The following is an 18,783-nucleotide window of genomic DNA, read 5'->3' on the forward strand; positions in this document are numbered from 1 at the left end:
TTCAAAAAAATCGTACAATCAATTGGAATAGTTACTTTTTCCTCAAGATTTTCTTCAGTTTTACCAGTACTTCCCTTTTTTCTTTTTTTTTCTGGTGTAGTTCCCTTTTTTGCTTACAACAAGATATGTGAGGCTTCTGAAAACTCTCTTCTGAGGTAAAAAATAAAATCACAAACTTTAAGCTATGTTTCCACACTCAGAAGACTTTGAATTTTTTTCTAACATTCTTGAGTCTTTCTACTATTAGAAGATTAAATTAGTTCTCAGAAACAATGACGATGTACATTTAGACGTTTTACTGAAGCAAAAACAAAAAAAAGAACAGTTTGTACAGTTTAGTTTATGCAAAAATTAGATTCTGATTGAATCAAAAGCAAAAAAACAAACTCATCAAAGGGTGCTAATATGTTTGCTTTTTTTGCTTGTAAAAATTGGTTCTTCAAACTGAACTTTTTTTGTAAAAAAAATTCATGCGCTATTCTTTGATTTGTCAAAACTTAACTACACTAGCACGAAATTTATTTTTCGGGCGTTAGATTTGTTTGACAGTAAAAAGCACCATTATTAAATTCAAATTACAGAAACAGAATTGCTTAAAAACAAAGCAAATCTAGATATTTAATTTCTTCCCTGAAAAGTTTTTCAGAAAAAAAAACGTTCATGTTGACGACTAAATTGAACAGAGAAAAAAATTTCAGCGCACCTTACGCAAAATTTAGAGCAAAGATCTGATTTATTGGACATTTTATAGGTACTCTTTTTTTTGAAATTCGCTAGTTTTTTTTTAAAGACAACATTTACAAAACAATAACTTCTCAAATTTTTTTAAAATATCAGTATGTTTGGTATCAACATCTGATCAAATCAAAGATAAGCCCAATTTTTGTTATTTTAACTTCACCAATTCTCCCACTCAGTCAATAATCAGTTAAAAAACAAAAAAATAATCAAAACTTTCCTTCCCTGTTGTACAATTGCATGAAACTTCGTGAAGACATTTTTAACCTTCGTTTTTTTGAAAAAGCTTTAAATATACTTTTGATATACCGACAAAGAGATATGAGAAGTCTTCTGCTATGTCTACGAACAGTTTGCATGTAGTAAATTATTACACTATTTACTACATTTATACACAAGGTTGTTACTTGTTGATTATGAAGAATTCGAAACTTCTTACCATCATTGTACCAACTTCTTACTCTCGAAGTTTATTTTGTAAAATCAACCCTTTTTTTGTAAAGATAAGGATTGAGGACACAGAAACATTTATCATAAACCTCAAAATAGGTCACTCTAAACTCATCAAAAAAAAATAAAGAATTTCGTTAAAAAATAAAGAAAGATCTTTAACAGAGCCTTCGTTAGCATGATTTTTGAGATGTTTCGAGATTTAACATTTTTGAACATTTGTTAAATTACACGAAAATTGGGTAACTTAATGAGTTTTTCTGGGATGTAAAGGAGAGTACTCAGAAAACAATGAGGACGTACGGCTAAAACTTTTCACTGGAGCAGAAAGAAAAAATAACTTCTTCTTTTGTGATACAGAATAAATCTGAATAATGCTGATGGGATCAAAAACACAAACTAAGTTTTTTTTCTTGTAGAAAATGGTTGCTTCAATTTTGTTTTATAAAAAAATCATGCGTTGCTTTTTCAAAACATAACTACAATAGCTTAAATGAAACTCTCCGGGCAAAAAATAATTTGACAGAAAAAAGATTCAGTATTATATTCAAAATACTAAAAAACAAGCCAAAATTAGCCATGAGTTACTAAACTTCTAGTTTTTTAGATGATTAATATCACGAAAAATTGATAAAACTTCTGCTCACAATAAAAAAGTAAAAAACTTGAACTTGCATATCTAAAAGACACTAAAAACAATGAAAAAAATCCTGCATGAAAAACGCCGGGCAAGTAAACTCGGAGCCTTTAAGAGCTATCGGATAAATTAGACGGACTCGAACAGATGATAAAATCAATTAGAGGGAGATCAAGTTAAGAAATTGGATTTGGTTTTCAAATTGTTAATAAAGACTGACAAAAAATCAAGAGTTTCTTTCTTCATTCAATGGGGCTGAATTTAAAAAAATGAGGGCAAAAATTGATTTATCGTTTATTTGAAGTTTTTTCAAAGTTTTTCACATAAATTTAAAAAACTAAAACTTATAAAAAAAATAAAACTTATCAAAAAAAATAAAACTTATTGTTTTTTGTTTTTACAGTTTTTTACAGCAGTAAAAAGAAAAACTTAATTTTAAAATAATTCAAATAGGAATATGAAAATGGCTCTGATTGGATAATTTCTGCTTCTTGTACGGTGCTTATAGAAATTATCCGGACGAAACACTTGAAACTGAAAATTAATTACAACAGGTTTTTTCTCTCGAGCGGGGTTGACTGCAAGCAAAAAGACAGAGGCCATATTTTGGACCCAAAAAAATAATATTCGGTGTTCAAATCGTCAAAAACCACGCCAAAACTATCGAGTCACTTACTGTCAAATTTTTATCAAAATGAGCCACTGATGTAGCTAAACAAACTTTCTGAAAATTATCTTCTTCTTAAATTGGCACTTGTTTTTTTATGCTAGTTAAAATGTGTCATTTTAACCAATCAACTATAAGTTTTAAATTTAAAAACAAATTACAAAAACAAACGTATTTTGTTACAAGTTTTTGGAGACTATTCTTAATACGATTTTGTTGTTCCAGACAATGGGCTCAGTTTGATATAGTTCGATTACCATTGAACAGACCCAAGAAGACAAAAAAGAATTCTTTACGCGGTAAAATGTTTTTGGTCACAAATTTCTTAAAGTAAGTTGCTTCATATCAAATTTGCTTAATCTTCAGGGAATTTAATTTGTTTTTCCTTTTCGGTCTACAACCAAGTCAGTTTGGGGAACAAATGTCTTAAGGACACATTTTTGTTCTTTTTTGCGGTAAACTTAAAGCAGAAGTTTGTTGTTTCTCATTCAAAAAAATCGTACAATCAATTGGAATAGTTACCTTTTCCTCAAGATTTTCTTCAGTTTTACCAGTACTTCCCTTTTCTCTTTTTTTTTCTGGTGTAGTTCCCTTTTTTGCTTACAACAAGATATGTGAGTCTTCTGAAAACTCTCTTCTGAGGTAAAAAATAAAATCTACTATTTCTACTATTAGAACTATTATAGTATTCTAATTTCTACTATTAGAAGATTAAATTAGTTCTCAGAAACAATGACGATGTACATTTAGACGTTTTACTGAAGCAAAAACAAAAAAAAAGAACAGTTTGTACAGTTTAGTTTATGCTAAATTTAGATTCTGATTGAATCAAAAGAAGAAAACAAACTCATCAAAGGGTGCTAATATGTTTGCTTTTTTTGCTTGTAAAAATTGGTTACCTCAAACTGAACTTTTTTTGTAAAAAAATTCATGCGCTATTCTTTGATTTGTCAAAACTTAACTACACTAGCCCGAAATTTATTTTTCGGGCGTTAGATTTGTTTGACAGTAAAAAGCACCATTATTAAATTCAAATTACAGAAACAGAATTGCTTAAAAACAAAGCAAACTTAGATATTTAATTTCTTCCCTGAAAAGTTTTTCAGAAAAAAAATCTTTCATGTTGACGACTAAATTGAACAGAGAAAAAAATTTCAGCGCACCTTACCAAAATTTAGAGCAAAGATCTGATTTATTGGACATTTTATAGGTACTCTTTTTTTTGAAATTCGCTAGTTTTTTTAGAAGACAACATTTACACAACAATAACTTCTCAAATTTTGATAAAATATCAGTATTTTTGGTATCAACATCTGATCAAATCAAAGATAAGCCCAATTTTTGTTATTTTCTTTTCATTAATTCTCCCATTCAGTCAATAATCAGTTAAAAAACAAAAAAATAATCAAAACTTTCTTTCCCTGTTGTACAATTGCATGAAACTTCGTGAAGACATTTTTAACCTTAGTTTTTTTGAAAAAGCTTTAAATATACTTTTGATAAACCGACAAAGAGATATGAGAAGTCTTCTGTTATGTCTACAAACAGTTTGCATGTAGTAAATTTTTACACTTTTTACTACATTTATACACCAGGTTGTTACTCGTTGATTATGAAGAATTCGAAACTTGTTACCATCATTGTACCAACTTCTTACTCTCGAAGTTTATTTTGTAAAATCAACCTTTTTTTGTAAAGATAAGGATGGAGGGCACAGAAACATATATCATAAACCACAAAATAGGTCACTTTAAACTCATCAAAAAAAATTTTGAGTTTCGATAAACAATAAAAAAAAATCCTTAACAGAGCCTTCGTTAGCATGATTTTTGAGACGTTTCAAGAACAAAATTGGATATAAAGTTATGGTAGATTGTTTCTTTAATGCATATTACTGAAGAACTGCTAACATAAAAAAAAGACTAAAGATTATCCTACTTTTGTAGATTCCCTTAGTTCGTCAGTTTTGTTCATTGTTCGGTGACAACTGATTCCAAACAGCTGAATGGCATTTCAAATTTTTATTGCATGTTCTCAAAAACACTAATTTAGTGAGTGAAACCAATTGAGTGTTACTTTTTTCATCAATGAAATTCTTTTGGGATCTTTTTTTAAAATAAAAAATCTCTAATTTATCAAGCATAACCCTCCAAATCCTCTTTAATTAAAAAACTTCTCTTTGTACGAACTATAAAATAAAAAAAAGCCAAAAGAGAAAAAGATTTAAGATTTTTCGTTAAATCCCAATTTCTCGCAAAGTTTTTGAATGGTAAATATCCGGGTTTTCGTTGGAGTACTTTTGGCCATTTAAAAATTTTTTAAGCCAACTAGTTGGCCTCATTTCAGTAAAAGAAAACATGTTTGCACTCGAAATATTTCGATTTGTTGGCACTGATCATACGAATATGAACGCACTAGCACAAACTGATGACCATAAGTCTTGAGCAACTACAATTTTTTAACAAATCTTTGAAATGCAAGCATCCACTTTTGATGTGATGCATCGACTTTTTCAGGGGTTATAAGAATAAGTCGTTCCATTTGAGGTTGTCAGAGAGTCTATTCGGTTCCATGGTACGGTAATGTCAGTGTGAAAAAGAAATATTTCAGTTTACTCTACCCTTGAAAATTTTGAAGACAAGAAAATCCTCTCACAAAATTTTGCTAACATTTTTTAAGAATTCCGCTTACATTTTGCGGATTCTGCTGACAGTTGCTGATTCCGCGACAGCGTAATTTTACAAAACATAAAACTTATTTTTTGTGGGTTCCACAAACTGTTCCGGATTCCTCAAAACTTGTTGCAGATTCCGCACAATTGCTTGTTTTTGGAGCAATTTGGAATGATACAGTGTTGCAGCTCTGTTTTCATGAATTCCAAAATAGCAAAGAAGATCCAACAAAACTAGCAATTTTGCGCCTTTCGTGACAATTTTTTGGCCATTCGCGGAATCCGCTCACAATTTACAAAAAAAACATTGTTTGGTTTTGTAATGAGTCTATATTGCTTTTCTGAACTCTGCTGCATTAGGGATGTCAGGTGAAAGTTCCAGAAACATAATTTTCCAGAAAAATCCAAAAAATAAGGTGAAATTAAGCTGGAGCATTTTGAGAAATAAGAAAAATGCTCATTCTTAGCAGGCTGGATTGATAGATGCTCTGCAAATCGCAAAAAAAATAACTATAAAACATCACTGAATTGATTAGAACCTGATCGAAACGGAGCAAGCATTTCCTACTTGCAAATGGCTTTATGTGATTTGTGGCTTGCTACGAATTGTCGTTTGTTATAAACTGTCGCCCGTTACGAGCTGTCGCCGGCTACGAAGATTCGCCCTGCCCTACGAAATACCACGAAAAGCCGTTGATTGAGTCATAAAAAGTTGAGATACCAGAACCGTTATCGCACAAGGTGCAACCCCCCCCCCTCCTGTTTTCGAGTTATTTATTAATCGAATATGCACAACGAAAGTCAGTTATTTGACATATGTTATATAGGTCGCTAACGATTATATAGGTCGATCCTCAACCTTTTTTAAATAATTGAAATCGGCCAAGACTGGAATATAAAATCAAGAAACTCTGAAATATATAATGATCATATCAATTCTTGAGCTACTTGTCAAATAATTTTATTTTTGCTTTGAAATGCTGAAGTTTAAATTTTAAACACGTTTTGCGCAAGACCCATTCAGTTCCATGCTTGCATTTATAAAATATCACTGAATTTCTCCTGAAAATGTGGTCGACCACCTTACATGTATTTAACCCCTCTCAATCTGGATTAAAAAGGCGTATAATTTCCGGACAGCTGGCATTTATTTAGGATAAAATGACAGCTTATATACTCAAGTTGCCCAGGGGGTTCGATGGTTTATTTGAACAACTTGACAATCTGTATATGTGAAAAATGCCACTTTCTTTTGTAAGCAATTTTTCAGTTTTTGATTAATATATGTTAATGTGGTTATTTGTTCCTGTCAAAACTTTGGTCGCGATTTTGTCTCAAACATTATTTTGACTGAGTCAATAAATTTAAAAAGTAATCACTACTATTTGTCCACTGGGCAATTTTATTCACGTGTATCAGTTTCAGATTTCAACAATTATTCATTTGCATGATTATTATATAATCTATATTTGAATCAAAAACAAAATATGATTCAAAAAATTTTGCACCTTAAAAGAAAGCATTCATTTAATTTAATTCTAATGCTAAAAAAGAAAATGCAATTGCTTACCAATATTATGATTCAAATCTGAGCCGAATTTTTGACTTCATTAGTTGAGGTATAATTTTCTGCATTTCTTGAAACACTACAAAATTCACAATTTTTTGAAACCTTTCGGGAAATTGAGAAGAAAAATTTTTACAGTTGAAAACGATTACACTATCGTTTGAAAATTATACTCAATCTTGGAAAAAGACTTCTAGATTTTCCTAGCACTTGGAAAAATATATTTCAGCTTAAGTGATCAAAATTGCGATCAAACTTGAATCAATGTTTGACCGATTGGTCACTCGATCAGAAAAGGTATTCGCCCTGTGTTCCTCCCTTTTCCGACTAATTTGCCCAATTTTGTTTAGCCCAGACTTCTCTTGACAAGAAATAACTGGAGAACGTGAAAATCACCAACACCTGCAGATACAAGAAAGTTTGACAGGTTAGTCAAATGGGCCATATGTTATTATAAGTTTAAACCAAGTTATTATGCAAGTTAGTTTGGTTAATACAGAACTCAACGGACCAAATTAAGAATAGAAGTGGGAAAATCTGTACCTTTTGAAGTTCAAACTTCACAAAGTTCTTCATAAGTTTCGAAAAGTTGTCTAAACTCGAGGGCCATAAATGGCTCCACTTCTGTTGTTTTTATGGTCATCTAGTTCTTCCCAAAATTTATGACCCGAAGTTTACAAACAAACAACTCTGATCACAAAAAATTGACAAGAAATTTGAAATTAGCCGACAGTTATTTCCGATTAATTGTCTGCAGTATGCAAAATGTTTTTTATTCAGCCCGACAATAACAGAAACTGATTTTGAAAAGACCACAGACCTCGAATTCCAAATGTTTCAAATGCCCGTTTGAACCGTGCAGAAACACGAGAAAATTTCCAGCGCAGTAAGTCATGCATAAGTTTGTTTGAAAGATTAGTTGGTAGAAAAGTGTTGTTCATTTCAGCGATTAATTTTAAGTCCCTCCCTAAATTGTTAAGCCCTTTTTGGTTCTGATTCGTTTGTGTGACAATTTTTAAAGCTAATATCGTATTTGAAATAAAACGGCCTAAATTAAGAAATACTCCCCTTTTTATGTAACTCTAGCCAAAATGTCTAGTTTTTCAATGGGTTTACATTTTCCGTTCGCTATTTAATTTTTAGAGATATTTTGTTTGCTTGTTAAGCAATTATGCCCATCACGAAAAAAACATTGAGATTCGTTCTTCCGATCGTTGAAAGTGGGGAGAAGAACTTTGTATTCGAGTATTCTTTTTTTGCTTCCATAGAAAATCAGGTACCACAATCATTCACCGGAAAAATTCGAGTGATGTAATGTAATAAAAAGATTTCATTTGTGATTCGAACTAACTTAACAAAAATCAAAAAGTGCCATGAAAACCGTTCTAAAATTTTAAATTTATGTCCAGTTTTCAGCGAATAAGCGGGCAAGCAGGCTTATAAAAGGTTAAAATAGGAATCTAGTGGCAGGCTGAAAAATCAAGTTAAGTCATAAAGTTTGATTTTAGACAAGTTAAATTTGAACTTAACTAGCTCTCTTAGGATTAAAGTTGAGAGAAAAGCCTAAGAAACTTCCAAAAAATTATTTGGAAAACTTTTTTTTTGTTTTTTTTTGTTGTTCTAAATATTTTACGATGAAGAAAGTGGCCAACTATACTTTAAAAATCTCTATCGATAAGCTAGGTTTTTTTAAATTAGAATCTATCATCACACCGCGAAAAAAAAAGACGAAGTTTGAAATAAAAGTAGCAATTTCTAATTTTTTTTTATATTAGCAGGAACATTTTTTGATACTTGCAAATAAAACAGCTATTCTTGTATGAGTATAAAATTTTGTTTGTTAGTTTGACTGCATCAGCAAGTGTTAACAAAAACAAATGTAAGTGATTGCTGCGCAGGTGACACTGAAAAATCCGAACACAATCATAACAATTGAAAAAAACTTTGTTTTTCTTTTGTTTGAGCTGTTTTTTGACAAGAAAAAAGAAAAAAGCTTGAATTTAAAAGACATATAATAAGTTGAAGCAAACCTTAAAAGTTAAAATTTAATCCAAATTATGTGGAAATTTTATTAGAGCCTTCTATGGGAAAAATTGAAAAAATTTTCGAAACTTTCGATTTTTTTCTGTACTTTAATTTTTTTATTATTTCATGCTGAAAAAAATTGCGAAAAAGCATAAACTAATGCTACTATTATCCACTTTCCAAGCTTGTGTTCAGGTGTTATCATTGAACTTCGAACAAGAACGACGCAACTTTTTTCTTTTGGTTTTATTTTGTTGTCAAAATTTTCTGTGATACTTGCACATAAATCGGCCATTCTTTTGTTGTTTATCTTTTTGTTTCTTAATTTGACTATATCACTCATTAAAGCTTCAAAAAAAGTAGACGATTGGTGTTCAAGTTGCACTGAAACACCCGAGCGTTGTCAAAACTTTTGGAATTATTGCTTTTTTAAATAATTCTTTGACAATAAAAATGAAGAAGGCGTGAACTTAAAATAAGTACCTAATAGCCAGCTGATCATTCAAGTAAAATTGCAAACATTTGTTTTTTTTCGGTTATTTTCGAAACTTGGGAGCGTTTTATTGGTAATAAGGTTGAAAAAATTGTAAATTTCTAAGAAAAAATAAAATTATTTCAACTTTTTTTCTCTAAAAAACTCTACGATGATCAAAACTTTTGCTGCTAATTTTATTATTCTAGGGTTTTTTGAGATCAACTCATCAGACTGGAACAAAAAGGACGCAATTCAAAAAATCCGAAAAATTCGTTGTTTTTCATGGTTGGATATTTTTGTGATAACTGAATCGATAGCCGCTGTCTTTGTTTTGTTTTAACTTTTTCTGAAATAGAGTACTGACTTATTGCTAATAATTACAATGAGAGCAGATTGCTGCGCAAGTAACACATAATGTTCCGAAAATATTCATATAGAGCTAAACTAAATTTAATGCCTTTCTATCGAACCGTTCTTTGAGTAGAAAAAGCAAACTCAACTTTGCATAAAAAGTCCATTTTTTTAAGGACTTGCAACTAAAAACAAAGAATCAAAGAAAAATTTTCTAAAAAAGCTCATTACTTTTAAAATTATTGATCAATTTTCAGTCTAACGCTTGTACCTACAACCAACATACTATGTGAAACTTTGGTTGTGGCTCACTTTACATTATTTAGAATTTTCATCTCATGTTTTCTTCTGCCACGAATTTGGATTAATTGTTAACCAGCAGCAACTTCTAGCCGCAATAAAATGAATTAAATTAATTGAAGTTCAGGACGAAGTTTGATCCAAAAATGAGAATTTCTTCTTACAAAATTCAATTTTAGAAGAAAATTATTTCTAAGTTATATATAGATTTAGAGCAACTCGATTTTAAAACTGTGTTAAAGCAACCCTTTTTTTAAAAAATCCCTAAACAATCTTTTGCTCTTCTTAAAAATTTCTCGTTAATTGGAGCCAAACAGTAATGAACACAAACGAGTTATTTTTGCGTAAAATTCAGTCCGTTTGCAAAAATTCAGTGCTTGTGAGCTGGTGGTTATCGTAATTTGAGCATACTGAAGCTCTTCGATAATCTCCAGGCGTTTGTATACAATCTTTGTGTCACGCGACTGACAAGCTGACAAAAAGTTTGATCTTGATTGTATTCGTCAGCCAGTTCGATGAACAGCTTCCAAAAAAAAACAAAAAAAAAACATTTCACCTCTCTTTGCTATTCTCAAATTTCAGATGAGTTTGATGGAAGCATCAAAAAAGTATCTGTTGTTGTCGAAAGACTATTTATTCCGACTTTCGAAGTCAGCGAGAATTATATATGCTCGAGATGCTTTTTTAAAACAAGCTGGTCTCAAAAAGATTAACTGCACGATGGGGGGGCTTCATAATATATGTTAAATATGAAATGAGACAAGCTATCTGGTGTTTTTAGGTTGATATACGTCTCAAATTTTAACAATTAAAGTTTAAAATTATCAGTTATTAGCAGTAAGGGGACAATCGGCACATTCAGTGTTTTGCCCAGATACAAACCGTCTGGTTTTAGCATATTGCTATCAGCCAAAACTGATTGCATAGTACAATTTGCATTATGCAACTTTCGTTTGAACACTACATGGTTCTGCGACATCAGATAAGCCCAAGTGTAAACTTTTTTCGACTGTATCGTTGTTTTTCACGTGAATGATTTTTAGAAGTCTTTTTGCTGAAAAATTTAAAGGCACTTTAGGCCAAGTTTTTGCCTTTCATCTGAAAACTAATTTGCTGAACAAACTAGGCAGGGTCAGATTTTTCGGCTGTCGTTTTAGCTATCTTTTCACTTCAAGAGATGAATATCACTTGATATTCTTTTTACATTCCAAAGAAAAACTTATCAAAACTTTTATCAAAGTTTTTTTCTGCGTTTGATTAGTCTAACTGGAGAATGAAAAAAAATATATATATATATATATATATATATATATATATATATATATTTTTTTTTTTTTCAAATATAGCCTCAAAGTAAGGCTCTAAAGTTTTTAATAATTTACAGCTAGAAAGTTTTTACTGATGAAAAGAGGCTAAGTGCCTGTTTTTTTACGAATGAAATATTCATAAATCCTTGTCTACGCAGCTAATGTTTTTTAAGTCATTGAGGCAAAAACATCATTCTTGTTTTCTATTCTGGACACCCTGATAATTTTCTTTTCTAGGCACTAGGACAATGTTTTCAGAAAATGATTATTTCCAGACATTCAGATAAATTTTCCTTATTTCTACTTAACTTTTGATGTGAAACCATACTATCGAGTACCTAGTTTGTGTCAATTAAACGTGATGATCACGTTACCGGTAAAATGTCATTTTAGAACGAATAAAACTTAATTTTTCTAGATGTTATTAGACTCTTATCGAAGGCTTGTTTTTGTGTAATGTCATACAGTCCTTTACGTGCAGAAACTAGAGAAAGGTATGTCAATATTTTTTTTCATTTATGAAAAATCGATGAGAATGTTTTTCTTTATAAAAAAAAATGATAAGCTTTTTTTATTTGGTTTATGTGTTTTGTTCAAAAACACAATTAACAAGATGCCATTGTAACAATACACCAATAGCTTGAACCGAACACGTGCACCATTTCTAAAGATTTGCTGTGAAGCTTAGCTAGTTCTTTTACCCAGATTTGAAATTAAAATAAATAGTTTGTAAATGGCTGGAAAATTTCTAGTGTAGTAAACATTTTGGTGGTTTAAAATCGTGTTTTAATTTTTTAACACTTTAAAATTTATTTTATCAACTATTTTTCTTTTTCAATCTCTAGCTGCATTTAGCTCTTTTACATAAAACTGATAATGCTAAAAAAACAATTTGAAAGAAAGTGCATTTCTGCTTGTCAGTTTTTCTACAGATGATTTATTCTAATAGTTTTTTCCAGATCAAAAAACTTCAAATGAGATAAACCAGTATATAGTTTCAAATAAGAATCGTACATGATAATTCTTAACAATTTTCCTACCTTAATTGTCAATCAAAAAAGTCCGTGTGTATATTAGGTTAAAAAATTTACGAAAATTAGTCTGTGATTATTTTGTGATTATTCTGTGATTAATTTGAGCAAAACAATTATGAAAAGTTTTTTAAAATAGAAATTGATTTGAAACATTGTTTATCTGTGTAGAAAAAGAAAGAAAAAGTGCCCCCTTCAACTGGATATTGGATGCAAATAATTGATACAGAAAACAAAAAAAAACATTGATACAGGATGCAAATAATTGATACAGAAAACAAAAAACATTGATACAGAATGAGATGTGCCTGACAACCGGCTGCATAATCACTCAGAAATCTCGCTAAGGGATTTAATTCTGTTTGTATATTTCTGAAATTTATTTACTCTACCTTAAATGCAAACGTCCTATCAATTGTTTAGTTTTTATTTTCTTTTCATAAACACTGGTTTGAATCGCTACTACTCAAGAAATTTTTCCAATCTTTACTGCAATCCTTATGATTCAGATTACTAATCAACAATTGATTTTTTGTTTGGAGTTATAATTCTTTTTTAATTACTTTTTCGTATATCATTCAGGATGAATTATTTTAGTCCACTAAAAAAGTTGAGCATAGTCATGTTTTGTGGTGTTTAACACTTATTACTTGTTTTCAAAATTTTTTTTTATTTTTTTTTATTTGTTAACAAAAGATAAAGCTGAATGCGTTTTTTAATTGAGTAAGCACTAGAAAAGAAACTCTGTATTGAATTTTGCGTAAAAGTTAACCATAATAAACGTCGTATGTTCAATTTTGTGAATGTTTTGAAAAACAAATTGATTACGTTGTGAAATCAAAACTGGTCTTTTTTAAAAAAGGTTTTTGTTTTCCAAACTTAACGAAAAATGTTCTACCATTATATATTTAGTGACAATTTTCTCCCCAAAATGTTTTTTATTAGTTCAGCACCAAGTTCACTAAAAAGTATTCAGCGAAGATTGATTCCGCATAGTACGCAGAAATTATATGTTTGCATCATAATGTTGAGAAAAAACCTTATCAATTTTTCCAATTTTGTTCAATTCTCTGGATAATAAACAGTTCTGATATTGACTATCAGAAGAAAAAAATACGTACTTGAAATTTAGAAAATGTCGTTCTGAGATTGCCATGATATTAGACGATGAAAAAAATCAAAATTTGCTTAAAATTTTACAGAAGTTTTACGGTCATTTTGATTTTGTAAGTTCGAGACCCATAAACACTTATTACCCCAGAAACATATACATTTTTAAATTGCTTAAACTACAGGCTAAGGGTTCAACCCCTGACAAAATTAAGTCAAATTGTATTCATGATGTAGCTCAGCAAATTATACGAGGGTCTTATGTGCAATAACTTGCGCAAACGTGTAAAGCACGTTTCAAGTATTAATATATATGTTGAAAGAAAAGCATCAAGTTGTCTATCAAGGCGAAGTATATGGATTTAACCAAAAATGAGAAGATCAAAATCGTCCTCTTTATCTTTGTGCCAGATGGGAGGCTCACTTTGGAGGTTTTTGAAAAAAAATTGATTCGGTATTTTCACCGTTATTATTTAGCAATAAAAAGAAGCCAAATTTGACCCGAGAATTGAGGTTTCTAAAAAAGAAAACCGGTAATTTCCAGGGATTTTTTTTCGTTGTCATTTCTTTGTCGAAAGTCATAATTATGTCACAATTTTACAAAACTTGTTTTGAATTTCCTAAATTATTTGTTTTGTCCGGAATTAGCATTTCATACTTCTCAATCTGGAAATTTTTATAGTTTTTTGTCTCCCATAGATTCAGGCAGTAAAACTACATAAATAAAAAATTCAAATCATTGAAACTGCACCTGTAAATTGTCAAGTTTAAACATTAGCCTACTGAGTAAACTGTTATTCGAAGTGCATATTAGAAAAATTTTTAAACCAATTTGCTAGTTTGCAGAACTAACTAAGAAGTCAAAAAGTTACTATTAAAATTTCTTAAGATACTTGCTATTCGTCGCGCGTTTCAGAAATATAAAAAATGATGTTGGAAATCATCATTTGTTTGAGGTGCAAAAGAAAACATTTGTTTTGCTTAACAACTGAAAAAAAAAGGTTTTTGTATCTTCTATTCAATTTTCCTTGCCAATCAAAAAGATTTTTTTCGTACTGATGTTGTCAGAAATGGGCTGACAGCTCATAATTTCCGTCTCTTGACTTCTAAAGCTGCTTCGGAATTATTCAAATTCTGATTTGTATACTCATCTCTAATCATTTGTTATATAAATCACTTATTCAAATTTGGTTTAAAATATTGATCAGCATCAAAAACAAAATTGAATAGTTTTTTTTCCTCTTTCTGATCCCAGACAATTTTTTCAAAAATGAAAACATAGGGTAGTTTTAGCAAGTTTTGAAAGAATGATACAGTTTTTCATGTTTAATAATGGGACTTTATCTTCAAACTAGAGTCCAAAATCTTGGATGATTTGATTTTTATTTGATTCGGAAAAATTATGGCTAGATTTTTTAATAGCCGATTTGTATAAAATTATCATGTTTTTTCAGGAAACAATTTTCGTAATTTGCTTACAAAATTTCTCGCGAAAATCAAGCTGAAGTTTTCTATAGAAGATAATTGAAGTTATGATACTTTGAGGTTTTACGCACAAAATCCAATTGATGAGCACTGTTTCAATTTGATTTCAAAATCAATTAAAAATAATCAAACTTGCAACTTGATCACACTGCTATTTTTTTTGCAATAGTTCAGCAAAAGTTTCGCTGAATTGTTAAAATTTCACGTATAACATGATCGCTCTAAGCAAAAAACAATTAAAAAGCTTTTTTTTGGGCAAAAGGTGTCCGCCATTTTTTCAGTGAAACTAATATAGATTAAGTATATTGATTCCTTTATAAAGGTTAGATATGAATTTATGGGGCAAGGTTGTATTTCAGTGTTTTTTTAAAATTTTAAGTGTTTTTATAGTGTTTTCTTAAAGTTGAAACCCAAAAATATTTTCTCAAAAACTTTTTTTTCAAAACTCTCGGCAAAACAATAAGACGCGCGTTGTTTGCCTATTTTTTTCATCTGAGAGATCTCGAAATAGTTTCAACAAGAATAATTTTTAAATAACATTTGTTGAAATTTTGACCTAAAACTTACTTTAAAAAATTTTTGCAAAAAGCCGGTATTTTTATTCCAATAAAAGTAATACTGATGATATTAAGAAAGCCAGGTTTTTCATCACCCGATATTTTATTTCCTTAGACTCATTCAAAAAAATTAGTGGTCATTGAACAACTACTTTAGAATTTTTCAATTGGAATATTAGAGCTTGTTACAGTTCTGAATAGTTGTTCTTCCCTAAAATAATTTCAAAAGACAACCATGAAAAAATGAAATTTCAGGTTAAAATTGAAAAAATTTCGACACAAATTAAATGGGCGATTTATGATTAAAACTCAGTTAAATTTGTTTTTTACTGCCAGTCTCTACATAATTCAAAGCTGATCAATTCTAGTCGGTAAAAAATGGGTTTTTGTTGCACATTTTCCTTTAACTAAAAACACCATGTCAATCAATTATAATGCAGAGTTGTGCAAAAACATCTAAATGTAAAATAAGACTCTGGAAACGAACATTTTTTTGAGAGACTTAAGAAATGCATAAACCTATCACAAAAAAATAGAAATGAAATTGTTGCTTGGGCTCTTAAAGGATTTTTTTTATCTCAGCAGCAGATGATATATTGAAAAAATTGATATGATAAGCGTTAAATTGCCTCGATGATTGATTATTCAGACATAAGTTTTGTAAGAGAAACACAAACAATTTTATCCTTCAAACTTCGGTGCTTGATACACTCTCTCAGAAGTTAAGTTTTTGGGAATCCAAGGTTTCACTAAAATTCATAAATACTTGTGCTTCTCTTCAGTTTTTCACTGTTTCTTTTATGAAAAGAAAGAGATGAGAATTTTTGAAGGCAGAAAACTTGGCCGAAAAAAAGGTCTTTTTAGTGCTTTTTTGAAAACTTTTACAGTTATACAGAACTTTTTAGTGTATTCGAAAATATTGTTATATCCCATACCCCTTCCTTCGAGAAAGTCGTAGATCTGCTCCTGCAAAAATCAGTTAATTTTTCTTTGTAACTTTTTTTATATCCATCATTTTGATAGAAGCGCGAAAAGTGATTCCGCTTCTAAAAGCTCATTCAAAATCACCAGTCCTTAGTTTGAGAATAACAGGTTAACTTGATTTTTCCTAAAATTTAGTAGGAAATTTGAGGCGTTCTAACTTCTTTAAGTCTCGAAAAAAAATGTTACTTAAAATCCGTTAGCCATGATCAATGTTTGGGTCACGAGCCAGATCACTGCTATATAAAAAAAAGCCATTTCTGGACTGGCGTTCTAGTAAAAATAATCGATAACTAGTGATTCTCAGTGCAGTTTCTATACAAACAAAACGATCATATTCTATTGAAAATGGACTTTAAGGTTACTTTTTTTCATATTATAAAAATTTGCTTGACTTGATCGAAGATAAAAAAAACATGAGCGCAGAGGCATCAGTTTAAACAAAGATAGAGTGCCTTTGATGAAAAAATTGGCTTTTCATGATTTTAATTTGGAAAACTTATTCGGTTAATGGGGAAAAAAATAAATTAAATTAGTTTTAGGGAATTGAGAAAAAAAACTCTCGCAAAAACGTTGAATTTTTGAAGCATGCGATCCATTATTTGAAAAAAAATTGCCACCATGATCATTTTCCTTCTTTTTTACGCTTTGAACATCGGTCCGTAATAACTTTTTTTAGAAGCTCTTTTTCGAGGAACTAAAATGCTGAATCAAGAATTGTCTTGAGAGTTCTTAAAATTATAAAAAAAACTTTTGATTGACCGTCTTATCCTGTTTCTCATCAATGTTTTCTGTTCAAACCTTAATGCGAAAAAAATGTTTTCATCTTGATACTTAATTTGATATCACCAAACTCTGATTTTATTATGACGATAATCGACATGATTTCAAGTACCTAAAGCAAAGTTTGCTTACACGTGGGTTTTCGATGGTCAAATTTTTTGTTTTAGTTGAAAAAGATCTGAAAAATTGCCCTTTGTGAGTTTTTGAGAGTCATTTTTCGCTATACATAATGATGTTAGCCTAGCCCTCTGCCACATTTTTACGATAATGTTTTTTGAGCCCAACCTTTCAATTATGTTTTAAAGTCTAGAATATTTTTGGCGGAATACGAGCGGTTAAAACTTGCTGTTTTGTCAAACCCTTCTGTAAAATGCTCTGAATTTGTTTTGCTCTTTCTGAGCATAGATTAATTTGGAATGATTTGACAAAAGCAAATTGCACCGTCCTTTTTCGAGATATTAAAAAGGTTAAAATGTTTATATGAAAAGAGTCTAAGGCTTTTATGTGTTGCAGGACTTCAGTTTCTTGATTACAAAATCATTTGTTTCTGAAAGCATTTGAGATCCGAGATATGCAAGGAAGGAAGCATTTTTTTAGGAAAACATAAGAAGTATAAGACAAGCTCACAAAAAAACGACTTCATAATATTGAATTCCAATCTGACAACTCAAAGGAAATCCGTTTAGCGCTTCGGACTGTGTAATTTCCTTCTAATTGACACCTACATTTTCCTTGTCTAATTGATTTTTTTCCTTGTTGGATAGCATTTAAAGGACAATCAGTCTGATGCTGAGAGCTTGAGCAAATTTTACGCCAATTTCGCAAAGACAATTGATTTGAAGAGCCAAAAAATCAAATGCGCTTCAAATGACTGCTTTATCAAATTTGCAATTGCTTCTTCACATCATAGAAAATGCATTGCAATTACGTTAATGAGGACAAAAAAGATCAGATTGGTGTTGTCAAAACTCAGTCCTTCGATTTGATAGTTTTTCAAAATAATGAAATTAAAAGAGAGTCAGCACCATGACTTGGTGTTGCAATGCACCAAGAGCGTGCCATCCCCCCTCAATTCGGGTTGCCAAATTAAACCAAAGGTTCCCACTTTAGTATAGTTTAGGGCTCCCATTTGTAACTGGTGAACCTCAAAAACTGGCGCCGAAACAACAAAAGTTTAAGAAGGGAGCGCGCACCAAAAAATGTTAGTCCATTTTAAAAAAGACCGAAAACAATTTTCATCTTTTCTTACGAAAAACCAACGCCCCCCTTCACGCACGAAAAAACTTCTGCGCACGACGCTGCAATGAACAATAAATTGCGTTCAATCAACGAAATAGTTATCAACTAATCAAAAATCTTGCAGTTCGTCAGTATAAATTGTATGTTTTTTTTAAAAGTTATTTGAATCCCAGTTTTGTCCAACGTGAGTCGTAGCTGCAATTTTTAGTCGATGACAAACAAAAGATAATGCCAAATAAACTGCGGTAAAGATTTGTTTCATAAGAAACACGTTTGATAGATGTCGTGATCTACTCTGATAAACAAAGTTTCTACTGATTCCTTACAAAAGATTTATGACTTAAAGAGTTCGATCTATGCAGGGGTAACAATGAAAAAGAATTTGAAATATTATTTTTAGAAATATTTG

The 18,783-nt window shown here is 30.5% G+C and overlaps 1 protein-coding gene across 6 annotated transcripts in view; it reads left to right on the forward strand.

Annotated features, from left to right (window-relative positions):
- The window catches only part of LOC134852817 (neuropeptides capa receptor-like), a 98,335-nt gene that overhangs the window by 41,915 nt on the left and 37,637 nt on the right, over positions 1–18,783 (forward strand). The window contains exons 1-2 of one of the 6 annotated variants that reach the window (XM_063868629.1): positions 6,760–6,782; positions 7,081–7,157. The exons of the other annotated variants lie outside the window; for them this stretch is intronic. The gene's annotated coding sequence lies outside the window, so the exon portion shown is untranslated. Of the gene's footprint in view, positions 1–6,759; positions 6,783–7,080; positions 7,158–18,783 lie in introns of those variants that run through there. 6 annotated transcript variants of the gene reach the window in all.

This window comes from Symsagittifera roscoffensis, chromosome 8 (genome assembly GCF_963678635.1).
Source record: "Symsagittifera roscoffensis chromosome 8, txSymRosc1.1, whole genome shotgun sequence".
Classification (NCBI taxonomy): Eukaryota; Metazoa; Xenacoelomorpha; order Acoela; family Convolutidae; genus Symsagittifera; species Symsagittifera roscoffensis.